This window comes from Leuciscus leuciscus, assembly GCF_965113295.1.
Source record: "Leuciscus leuciscus genome assembly, chromosome: 10".
Classification (NCBI taxonomy): Eukaryota; Metazoa; Chordata; class Actinopteri; order Cypriniformes; family Leuciscidae; genus Leuciscus; species Leuciscus leuciscus.
This window is the reverse complement of record NC_138734.1, coordinates 9,317,046-9,329,674: the sequence shown is the minus strand read 5'-3', so window position 1 is coordinate 9,329,674 and position 12,629 is coordinate 9,317,046. Positions and strand designations below refer to the sequence as shown.

General features: G+C 34.8%; 1 long non-coding RNA gene across 1 annotated transcript; it reads left to right on the top strand.

Moving 5' to 3' along the window:
- The first annotated feature begins 11,464 nt into the window (after positions 1 to 11,464).
- LOC309507484 lies at positions 11,465 to 12,290 on the top strand. The gene is made up of 3 exons (XR_014209157.1): positions 11,465 to 11,510; positions 11,648 to 11,751; positions 12,020 to 12,290. It is a non-coding gene; the product is annotated as an uncharacterized lncRNA (long non-coding RNA).
- The last annotated feature ends 339 nt before the right edge of the window (positions 12,291 to 12,629 follow it).

Here is a 12,629-nt window from a genome sequence, read left to right as displayed (position 1 = left end):
GTCTCCACAACTTGGACTGATAAAGTGTATACTGACATTTATACTGTATTTGATAAGCCCACAATAATCTTATTTTTGGAAACATTTAGCCAGCAGATAAATGTATACATAAGATTTCATAACACATCTTGAAAAGTATTAACCCCTGCACTCTATATAGAACATCTGTTTAGAAGCTGTTGAAGACCAGCACTACTAGGACTAAAAATCTTAAAGGGATACTTCAGGATTTAGCATTAAGCTTTGTATTAGTAGAAAACCTGTAGTATTTTCGAATTACCGTGCTTTCCACCCTCATATCCCCCTGAGATGAGAGATTTATGTATTTTTTGTCTAGAAAAAATCCTCAGATGACGCAAAAATCGTCATTTTGCGTCATCGGACGATTTTTTGGCCAGAGGCTAAAGACTACAGCCAGTAGGAGGGGCTGTCCCGCATGTGTTCAACCCACCCATAGGAGGTGTGATCTCACTCACAGAATGTACACATAGTTTCAGCCATCTTTCTTTGGAAGCTAAGCTCGCAGGCTCTTGTTCTGAGGAGAAAGCTGAGTTGTAGGAGAAAGCTGAGTATTAGGGGTTACCATCCTCTTTTTCCCGGACATGTCCGGCCGTCGAGATCGTCCAAAAGGTCCGGGATTCGGCTTTTGCTTTCTGCAGTCGCCATTCATTGTTTACATGCACACCTTTTGTTTCAATCTAACTGAATTCATTCCGATTGGTGAATCTGAATGTAGTGTTTACATGAACGCTAAACAAGTGATCGGTCGATGTGCGTTTTAACATTGCTAAGAAAATTCCCGTTCCTCCGTGAGAGATATGAGACCGGCTCATCAGTAATCACGCCACCGGCCTCGCGCCATTCTCCCGCGCCCCTCAGCCTCGTCCTGCTCGCCACAGTAAACATAATGAATGGCGACTGTAGAACGCAAAAGCCGAATCCCGGACATTTTGGGCGAATTCCCGGGCAAACTCGTCACGGAGACTCACTAGTAGCCTAGCCTTGTTTTCAACTGCGCTCTCTAACCGGTAGGCACGGCTTGGGAGTGGCCTCCTAGGGCAGTGAAGCAAGTGCATTCTGGGAGTTGTTGTCTTTCATCCACATAAGCCAAAAATAAATTTTCTGGCTTTTCTTTCGATCATTTAGATCAGTGGTTCTCAACTCCAGTCCTCGGGACCCACTGCTCTGCACATTTTGTATGTCTCCCTTATTTAACACACCTGAACCAGATCATCAGCTCATTAGGAGAGACTCCATGAACTGAACTGAGTATGTCAAATAAGAGAGACATACAAAATGTGCAGAGGACTGGAGTTGAGAACCACTGATTTAGATAAATCATCCATATAAAGATTAAAAAGAACTGGGTACAAAATTATTCCTTGTCTCACACCATTACTAACCCCAAAGGGGGCAGAGACTTTATTGTCTCATTTTACTTGTATTGACTGGTGGGCATACCAACATACCTACAAAAGCTTTGGATGTATCAATTAAACTGATGAACTGATGAGATTTTATCTCTACTTATCGGTGGTCTTTAAAAACAAACTGATTATCTGCCGAGTTAATAAACACATTTATCCTATCCAGCAATATATTTTCTAAAACTTTAGAAAGAATACTGGCTATAGCTAAACTACCTACATTTCCAGCTTTGTCCTTAATAACTGACTACAACAAAACAAGACAACATCAAATCTGGTAACAAATCATGAATCATAAAACCAGTAAAACGGACAGCTATAAAACCTCTTACTTCCATATTTAAGATGTTTAGCACAGATAATGTTCTAGGCCACTTGCTTTGTTCTCAGATAGCTTGCATAAGCTCGGTATACCTCATGTGACAATCACTATTGGATCATTACCCTATATTGCCCACCTCATACAGATTATCTTGGACACAATTGAATAGATTAGCCTACAATAATGCTGTCTCCAAAACTCTGCTCCAGAGAGTCCATCTAAGGTATATGGACGATAGATTCTGCAGCTGCTAAAAGTTCTCACTTCTTTCCAAAAATCAGTAATATTAGGCCCTATTATTTAACAACTTCTGTGCCATGGAATCAGCCCACAAGTTTTGCTCTCTTTTTTTGTGAATGAAAAGCAAACGAAAGTAAAGATCAAGTACACATTGAACATGTTTGAAGAAGGTCCACTAAAATATGCGTTATATATCTGTGTGTGAGTGTCTCAACTTTAAATCTTGCCTTCTCATGTTTGGACCCTGCATTACCTTACATTTCTTATGAAACGTATTTAAACATAGCATGACAAAATTTGTACAATGTAACTGATGTATAGATTAGTATCTTCCCTCATGTTCTTTTTCTCTATCTTATTTATTTATTTTAGTTTTCAGCTCATTTTTAACTCTTCTCATTTGTGAAACATATTGTTAATACATTTTGTATATTGTATGCAAAGTTATATATCATAAACAGGCTGTCTCTGTATGTTTTGCAAAAAAAAAAAAAAGTAAATAAAAAAGTAGACTTTGAGCTATAAGCATGTCCCAGCCGGATTCGTCACTTATTGGGGTCCCCCGGAAACATTTCCATTGGGGTCTGTGCTATTTGCAACGCGTTTCTGTATTTGGTTGTGTTGTGAACTTTTGCAGCGTGTTTCTGTATTTGGTTGTGTTGTGAGTATTTGGAGCACACATGTGTTGTAAAACTGATGAAGATGTTTTCTTAATTTTGCAGGTGTTTTTTTCTATTTGCATGTGTTTTCTTCAGTTGCACCGAGTTGAGCTCTCTCGGCCACCGTACATTTGCATGTTTTGATTAATTCAATGGATTGTAGGTTAATATTCAGTGCTATTTTTGATTTCTGTCTAATAAAGTATCCCCTTTTCAGACTGTTTAAAATCTTTTTGCAATTAATAGTGATTAATTTGCAAATCCCTTCTGATTCTAAATCGCTGATGGTAGTAAAAAACATGATTGCTAAAATATTATAAGGGGGAATGAATATGGAGTCAGTATACGGCAATCTCCATCATCAGGCAACAATTTATCAGTAATATTCAATTTATCAGTAAATATTTTACTGTGGCACAGCGGTACATTATATTGTTCCCAGGTAAAAAATAAAATAAAAACAAAAAGCATCTAGCATTGGCCCTATAGTTTGGAGGACAACATTAAAAAAAATAAAAATCCCAATTTAAGATTACATTAGGTATAAAACAAACATATAGCATAGACTGATATATATATATATATATATATATATATATATATATATATATATATATATATATATATATATATATATATATATATATTTAAACTTAATGTATCTATAATGTAATATAGATATAGCCCTTGTGACTGCTTCCACATGTGACAACTAGCCCCAGGATCCCTTATATTTCGGTTTCTTATAATTATTCAAATTTTATGTTACTAACAATCTTCAAAATTATATGTGCGATTGTTGTTTAACATTCCATATTTTTTACATTGCCCAGTGGCGATATGTATGTACATTTATTGCCTTCACCTGAAGTGGATGGTGGGAAGTGGTTGCGTTTTCTCTTAATGCCACATGAGGGCGGCAGACACCTTTTCATATTTGGACTGGACTGTACATTCCCACAGGAGTCTGGTAGGAGTGCCTGATCACCATTAGTTCTCATTTAAATGGATATATTTTTTATTAGATAAAGGTTTTTACTGTTTCACTGATTAATATAGACTAATAAGACAAATAGTAAACCTTAAGAAAAAGGGGAACATTTTTGTAAACAATGCTGTAGTGTAATAGTGCCTTACCTTCTGTCCTTACATAGGACTCTAATTGCCCATTGCTTAAATTGCTGATAAGGGCATTTGTCAGTGTTTTTCTGAACAAACCCTATAGCCATGTGTTTAAAAAAAAAAATTTGCATATGTATTGTAGGATTACACAAGGCAGTTTAGTCATCAGTTTTTATTTTATTTATTTTTTTATAAATTATCCTGTTTATGTAAATGCATCTTTGCAAAAGGCCAGAGTTTCCGAACCATTTGCTGCATCCTACAAATAACTAATATGAAATAGCTGAGGTAATAAGTCAAGCACAAAATACAACTATCAGCAAAAAAGCCATGCTAATCTGAACGCATTTGTATTGTGGACATTAAATCATCATGACTTTTTCTGTTTTTATACTCTCTATACAGGTATATAGTCATAAATCTTCGATTAACAACAACCAAATTAGGACTTACACTGGAGGACACAAAATGTGATTCCTCAAGTGTAGTTGAATGGAAATATTTGAGCTCAGCGTGTATGTTAGCTTTTATACCGCTATTCTCTTTCAGAGGGATCATTGGATCAGATCACTCCCTGGCCACCTTGTGAAAAACACTGATGATGACAAATGAACATGGAACAGAAATCACGTCCCTTTGCCCCTCTACATCTGATCTGCTCAACATCTGCACACCACTCACGCATAAATTAGCATGCATTTACATAGCAAAGCCTGGCAGATTCAATCTCTTATTCAAAGTAGACCAGCTTCTGTCTATTAGAAGCATGCCTCAGTTTTCAATGGTGGGACACTTATAGGCTCAATAAAATATGATATATACAGTATATATATATATATATATATATATATATATATATATATATATATATATATAGTTGAGAGAGTTGAGAAACTAAATAGAATTCTGCAATTGTATATAAAGTTGTAATTAAGTTCTACACTAATGTTCAGCGTACTTAAAGGTGCCCTAGAATGTGAAATTGAATTTATCTTGGCATAGTTAAATAACAAGAGTTCAGTACATGGACATGACATACAGTGAGTCTCAAACACCATAGTTTTCTCTTTCTTATTTAAATCTCGTTTTTGAAAAACACCCCTGAAAAACAGGCGAATCTCCACATAACACCAACTGTGACGCAACAGTTGGGATCATTAATATGTACGCCTCCAAAAATTTGCATATGCTAGCCCATGCTCAGTGCCAGGCGAAACTGCGCAGCCGAATCATCAGAAGTTCTGCAGGTGAAGAAACAAGCAGGAGGAGGATCATTGGGAAAATGGCAGATCTATCTCTAATCTATCTATCTATAATCGGATACCGCTACAGTTTAATTCGAAGTTGTTAGTTGCTCTGCCCATTTCACCGCGGACTTTTTTTCTAACCTGGAACAATATCAAGCAGCCAGGCTTCTCTCGGAGTCTCATACTGACGAAGGGGGCAATTTCAACTAACGTTATATTCCCGCAAGCGGTAAGTAGTGATTTTACTAACGGTAATTTACACTGTGTTATTTAGATCCAGCGCGATATTGTTTTTTTACTCGAGAGACATTGTGGCTTGCAAACGAGCGAACGAAGCATGGCAGTTGCTCAGTGTTTGGATGTACAAATGAACACAAACATATATTTTTTAGCTCCTTCATCCGAGCCTCTGGAGAACCAGTGGGTTATGTGAATTTCTGATGTGTAATTGTTCAAATTCAGACAGATAATCTTTCTCTCAAAGTCGTTCAACACTATTTATGCATCAGTAAATCGCGTTGCAGTGATAAGATCTTCATTCACGCGATCAACAGGCTGTCATCTGCTCAATGCTCACTGCAACCTTTTATGTGATGGGAATAGATCTAAATACTTAAAAAACTTCTCACGATTTATTAATCCCGATAGCTGTAATAGTAAAAACGTATAAAAGCTGTAATAGTAAACGTTTTCCTGATAGCTCTACATTTAATGCCAGATATTTCATATGCAAGCATGTCAGCCAATCACAGCAGAGGGCGTTTACACTGAAGTCTCACAGCAGACACGCCCCTTCAAACTGAGTGTTCAAATCAAAGGATAAAATCAGGCTAGGAAATATGCCTTTTATTTCTAAATTATAACAAATTTTGATCTAAAAAACATACTAACATTATAAGGGCACACTAGGAAACATTATAAAATAATAAAATAATCCATTCTAGGGCACCTTTAAGAGAAATTTGAAAACTATAATACATTTATAATAGATATGCAATTAAATTTCTGAAAACATACAGTTCACACCATAAATATAATTAAATATTTGTTTTAAGTGTATGCTACAGTCAACTTCCTTTTAACTTTATTTTCTCAAAACAAGATAATTTGAATATCTTGTTGGGATAAGTTGTTGGATATTTTTATTTTGTATTTTTATGTTACCTTTTACATTTTCGAATGCTATAATTGGTTTGCTGTTTAAATTTAGCTGAAAAGCCTAATGGCAGGCTCAAAATGCAATAAATTGTTCCATATACTAACCGAATAATTGTGGAAATGTTCAATTGCTTTTTGAAAGTCAAGACTTTAAAGATATATGCTTATGAAATGCCCACTGGAATAATAAGTGTGATAACTCTGGTCTCCCCTGAACTATATACATAAGCTGTCAGTCTTTAATATCCTGCATTTCTCTGCCCAGCATGATAAACTGAAAATACAAAATAGCTCCTGCTAATGACAATGGCAATTAATTTATACATTTGCATAATATTAGAAGCACCATACATGCAACACAGCTGGTGGCAGGACACAATCGTATTATAGCTGAAAGTAATTACATGAAAGAGAGTGAAATTCACAGTGAAACTGGAAACATCAACTGGTGACTCAAATAGATTGTATTGAATCAAATATATAACGAGGAGTACTTAACTCAAAACCAGTGTATTAACAAAGGATAATTATGTTAGGTATATTAGGTACACCTGTTATCGTGTCAGCCAATCACATGGCAGCAACAGATTCAAGACGATCTGCTGAAGTTCAAACTGAGCATCGGAATGGGGAAGAAAGATTATGTAAGTGACTGAAAATGGCATGGTTTCTGGTGCCAGACGGGCGGGTCTAATTCAGAAACTGATCATCTTCTGGGATTTTACCTTACAACCATCTGGGCTTACAGAGAATGGTCTGAAAAATAGCTAATATCCAGTGAGCGGCAGTTCTGTGGTCGAAAATGCCTTGTTGATGCCAGAGGTCAGAGGAGAATGGCTAGACTGGTTTGAGGTGAAAGGCAACAGTAACTCAAATAATCACTCATACATCCACGGTATGCAGAAGAACATCTCTGTGAACGCACAACACGTCAAACCTTGAAGCAGATGAGCTACAGCAGCATAAGACCACACCGGGTGTCACTCCTGTCAGCTAAGAACAGTCTGTTCAACAAAATTGAACAATAAAAGATTGTAAAAACGTTGCCTGGTCGGATGAGTCTCAATTTCTGCTTCAACATTCAGATGGTAGGGTCAAATGGTAGGATCGTAAACAACATGAAAGCATGAATCCATCCTGCCTTGTATCAACAGTCCAGACTGCTGGTGGTGTATGGTGTGGGGGATATTGTCTTGCCTTTGTACCCCTTAGTACCAATTGAGCATTTTTTTTTTAAATCACAGCCTACCTGAGTATTGTTGCTGACCATATACATCCCTTTATGACCACAGTGTACCATCTTCTGATGGCTACTTCCAGTAGGATAACACACAATGTCACAAACCTCAGATCATCTCAAACTGGTTTCTTGAACATGACAATGAGTTCGCTATACTCAAATGGCTTCCACAGTCACCAGATCTCAATCCAATAGAGCACCTTTGGGATTTAGAGGAATGGGAGATTCACATTATAGATGTGGAGCTGACAAATCTGCAGTAACTGTGTGATGCTCATGCTATCATGTCAATATGGAACAAAATCTCAGATAAATGCTTCCAGTACCTTGTTGAATCAATGCCATGAAGAATTAAGGCATTTCTGAAAGTAAAATGGGGTCCAAATCGGTACTAGCACCTTGCAGGTCCTACCTAATAAAGTAAATATAAAAAAGTTTGTTCAGGTTCTTGATTCTGATTGGCTGAGAGCCTTTTCCAGCCATGTAATATTATACCAGGATCACCACGGGTACTGTTTCACCATTTGTATCACTGCACTTGCAGCATCTCTCTCAGCGAGTGTCATGGAGGACGAGCAAACACCATAATTTTACAAATACTACAGTTGTTGTGTAACGGAATGTAGTTTTACGATTTTTTTAGGCAAGAATGTAGTTATTTAGATCTCAAATATGCAACTTATATATAAAAATAGCACCTATTTGACAATTTGTTTAGACATTTTCAGAGATGCGAGCTCCAGGCCGTCAGCGGGCGTTCATCGCTCATGTACCCGCAGAGAACAGCTTCATCTCGGCCAGTCCTTCTGGAATTTGCCGCTGGCTCTTATGCAGATAGTGGTTAAACATGATATATAATTGATTTGGTGTATATCAAACGGGCAATCTTTGGTCTTATTAATCTTGTTCCAGAGCAAATCGATTTTGGTTAAGGGGAAAATTAAGTTTCATAACTTTATATTTAAGCTATTTCACTTAAATCTTGTACTAGAGTGCTGCTTGTACATTTGTACATTTGTACATTTAGTTTTGTGTTATATATATATATATATATATATATATATATATATATATATATATATATATATATATATATATATCATCATTTTATGATGGTGCCATGCTATTTAGTTTTTGAATAATACACTAGTGCCACAAAATCACAGCCAGCTTAATGCCTCAGACCTCAGCATTCAAGAGAGAGCCTGCATTTGTTTGTATGTGTGTGTGTAAATACATGGCCTGTGTGCATATTTGTACTGTTTTGTCCTTTGTACCATGTGGTACTGTGTGAACGTGAACATTAGCAGGATGCTATTACCGCAAATGTCACTGCATCAGCGGCACTTTTCCTGATTATGTCAATACCAGCTGACATCTGTGCGTTCACAGATAATAAAACCGAGCCAGAGGAGATTGAACATGGCTAAGGGACAAGAGGGAAATTAAGAAGGAATAAAGGAAAGTTGACCTTAGGGACAGATGCTAGCTATGGTTTTCATTCAGTCCACAGTCAAACTGCATATGTCTAATTTATTTTTAACTGGGGAGTGAAGAAAACACACGTATCTCATTAAAACTTGTATGGATTCACACATGCTGAGAGTCTAAATTGTCATATAGAAAGTGGGGTGAGAACACAGCTGTCTCTATCTATCGTGTTTGGAGAGCTGCTGTGGTAGAACTTTATTTGAAGCATTATATATGTTGAGGTCAATAAGATTTGTATTTATTTATTTATTCAGCAATGATTCATTTAATTGATCAAAAGTGACAGTAAAGTATTTTTTGTTACAAACTCGATTTATTTCAAACCCATGCTGTGCTTTCGAACGTTCTATTCATTAAAAATTAGATTTTTTTATCACGGTTTCCACAAAAATATTAAGCAGCACAACTCTTTTCAACATTGGTAATAATAATTGTTGATCAAAGAAGCATATTATAATGATTTCTCAATGATCATGTGACACTGAAGACTGGAGTAGTGATACTGAAAATTCAGCTTTGCCATCACAAAAAGAAAAACATTATCAATAAAATAGAAGACGAGTAAAAAAGTAAAAATAATAATAATAATAATATTTTTTTATTTTTTTTAAAAACATATACCCCTTTAACATCTTTACAGGAATGTGGATATTTTTCCACATACAGATAGGATGCTAATTTGAATGTGGAAGGATGATAACAGTTCAAACTGTGTTACAACTGCACTTCCCTTGTGAAAAAGAAGTGTGCTTAATTGTATTGAAAGCGCACTTTTTGTGTGCTTAAAATAATAAAAGTATACTTTTTGAAAAGTGCACTTGCAGATAATATAATAAAATTAAAATTAAAGACCACTTAAGTGTACTTAAAGGGAATACACTTTAATGACAATATTTATTAACACATTTAAGTGCACTTTTTACAAATGCACTTTGTAATAATATCTAATTAAGTTTAACTTAAAGTAAGTACACTTTCATCACAATATTTATAAACACACTTAAGTGTATTTTTAAAAATGCACTTTGTAATAATGTCTAATTAAGTTTTACTTAAAGAAAGAACACTTTTATCATAATATTTATAAACACACTTAAGTGCACTTTTTATGAATGCACTTTGTAATAATATCTAATTAAGTTTAACTTAAAGTAAGTACGCTTTCATCACAATATTTATAAACACACTTAAGTGCATTTTTAAAAATGCACTTTGTAATAATGTCTAATTAAGCTTAACGTAAAGAAAGTACACTTTCATCACAATATTTATAAACACATTTAAGTGCACTTTTTACAAATGCACTTTGTAATAATATCTAATTAAGTTTAATTTAAAGTAAGTACACTTTCATCACAATATTTCTTAACACACTTAAGTACACTTTTTAAAAATGCACTTTGTAATAATGTCTAATTAAGCTTAACTTAAAGAAAGTACACTTTCATCATAATTTTTATAAACACACTAAAGTGCATGTTTTAAAAACTGCACTTTGTAATGTCTACTAAGTTTTACTTAAACATACATTTTAAATAATTATGATTTATAACACATTTTTAAACACACATTTAATTGCGTCATTATGACGCACTACTTCACTAGAGTTTGAAAAATGTGCTGTTGTGTTTTGCGATCCGTTTGCGATGCGTGATGATACTGAAGCTAGCCAAACAGAGAACAAAAGGAGCACCACGTTTGGATGTTTGTTTGATGAGACGTTATGCTGCAAATAATCAGTCAAGTAAGTATATCTTGATGCTTTCTTTAGTTAATTTTTTTTCACCGTAACATGTCAGTTGCTGAGTGCATTTTAATCGCAGATATTATAAACTCAATAGACTCGGGAGGTGAATTAATCATGTTTTCAATAATTTATATATGATTGCATTCTAATAATGTCTTGCATTGTAATGTGAGGAAGGTGTGTGTGGTCGTGTTCGAGGAATTTGGTTGCATTTTTTTTTTTTTAACTAAACCGACTTTTTAAATTATTTTAAACAAGCTACTAAAAAATTGCTGAATGCTGATCCAATATTGTAACACTCGAAGACGTTTATATACATTTAATACAAATAATCAATTTTATAACCACCATAAATATTTAATATATTACCCACCTCTAGAAAAAATGCTTGTAATGTGTTCAATTTCATTTTGTATTTAAAGAGTTGTTCAATTACTATTTGTTTTGGAATATGTAATATTTTTGTGTTTATCTGGATTTAAACATTCATTTTGCAGGATCAGTTCATATTTGTTATTGGAGGAGATACAGTGCAAGCAGTGTGTAATCACAGACCTGTATTGATGAGGTGATGTTACAAGATTTATCATGACAGGACAGCACATCCTGATCAAGCTAAAACACTACTTTCAAGTCACTAACTATCCCTATAGCTTTTAAATGCTTTGAATCTTTTGCATGTCATGTGCAAGTAATAAATTCCCACAGGTGCATTTACACATGCACCTATAATCATCATATATTTTATAGGTTACAAACCAAAAGAAGAAGGCTTGCAGCATTGCTGTGTCAACCGTGGTAAATACAGGAACAGGAACATCCTTCATGGAGATAGCTATGTGGGGCAAGCTTAAAATGTAAGAATACCTTTCTTAATTTGCATTGGTCCTGGGTTTGCATGGGTCATATATCTATATTTGTGTAATTGATAAAGTTATGCTTAATTCCCTGTAAAGTAGCAATAAAAAGGTTCTCTATTTTTAATCACTTTAAGCCCAGTGTCAGTAAAGATGGCGTAGTCAGTGGAATCCTGGTGTTTGTGGGAAATAGAAGGAACCTTGCCCAGCTTTCTACTACGATGTGGCCCTGGTGACTGAGGTAATCAATCACATCACACATTCATCAACAGTTAACACCTTGCAGAATAAACTGCTTCATCAGGGTAGTACTAAATAAAGATAAAACGTACATTTTTGTGATCCCAATTATTGATAAAATTGTTAACATTTTGCAGATACTGCAAGGTGTATATCAACTTTGAAGCGCAACTGTATATCTATCTCTTTCATTCAATTGAGCCAAATATAATAATGGACTGGATCTGTATTATAAACAAATTTTCTGTTTTTTTGTTTTTTTCCTCAAGGCATTTTTTCTGACTTTCCTGCATCTTTGAAACATTTCCATTCACATATACTCTGGAGAGCATCTGGGACATTGACATAAACAGCACTTTCCAACAACTTAAAAAATTGGGTGACAAATCATTTTGGTTTTTGTACTTTTGGAGTTCTTCAGGTTTTTTTTTTTATTTATTTATTTTTAGACAAACTTAGATTCACTGTAATGCTGGAGTAAGCATTTGGTCCTGTTTAATGTTGATGCTGGTAAAGGTTTAAAGGGATACTCCACTTTAAAATGAAAATTCTATCATCATACACTCACCCTCATGTTGTTTCAAACCTGTATGAATTTCTTTCTTCTGCTGAACATCCCTTTAAGAGCTAAATAACAAGGTTCGGTAACACTTTTAATTAGGTCTCATTTGTTAATATTTGTTTATTTTTTAGCCAACATGATCTAACCAAGACTAATATTATCTTACTTAGACTAATAAATGCTTAAAGTATTATTCATTCTTAGTTCATGTTAACTGAAGTAGGTAACTAATATATTTTTGTAAAGCATTACCCAAAGGTCTCTTTCCAAAACTGTTTGTGTTTATGCATAGTGTTTCTTGGGGTTTTCTTGTGCAT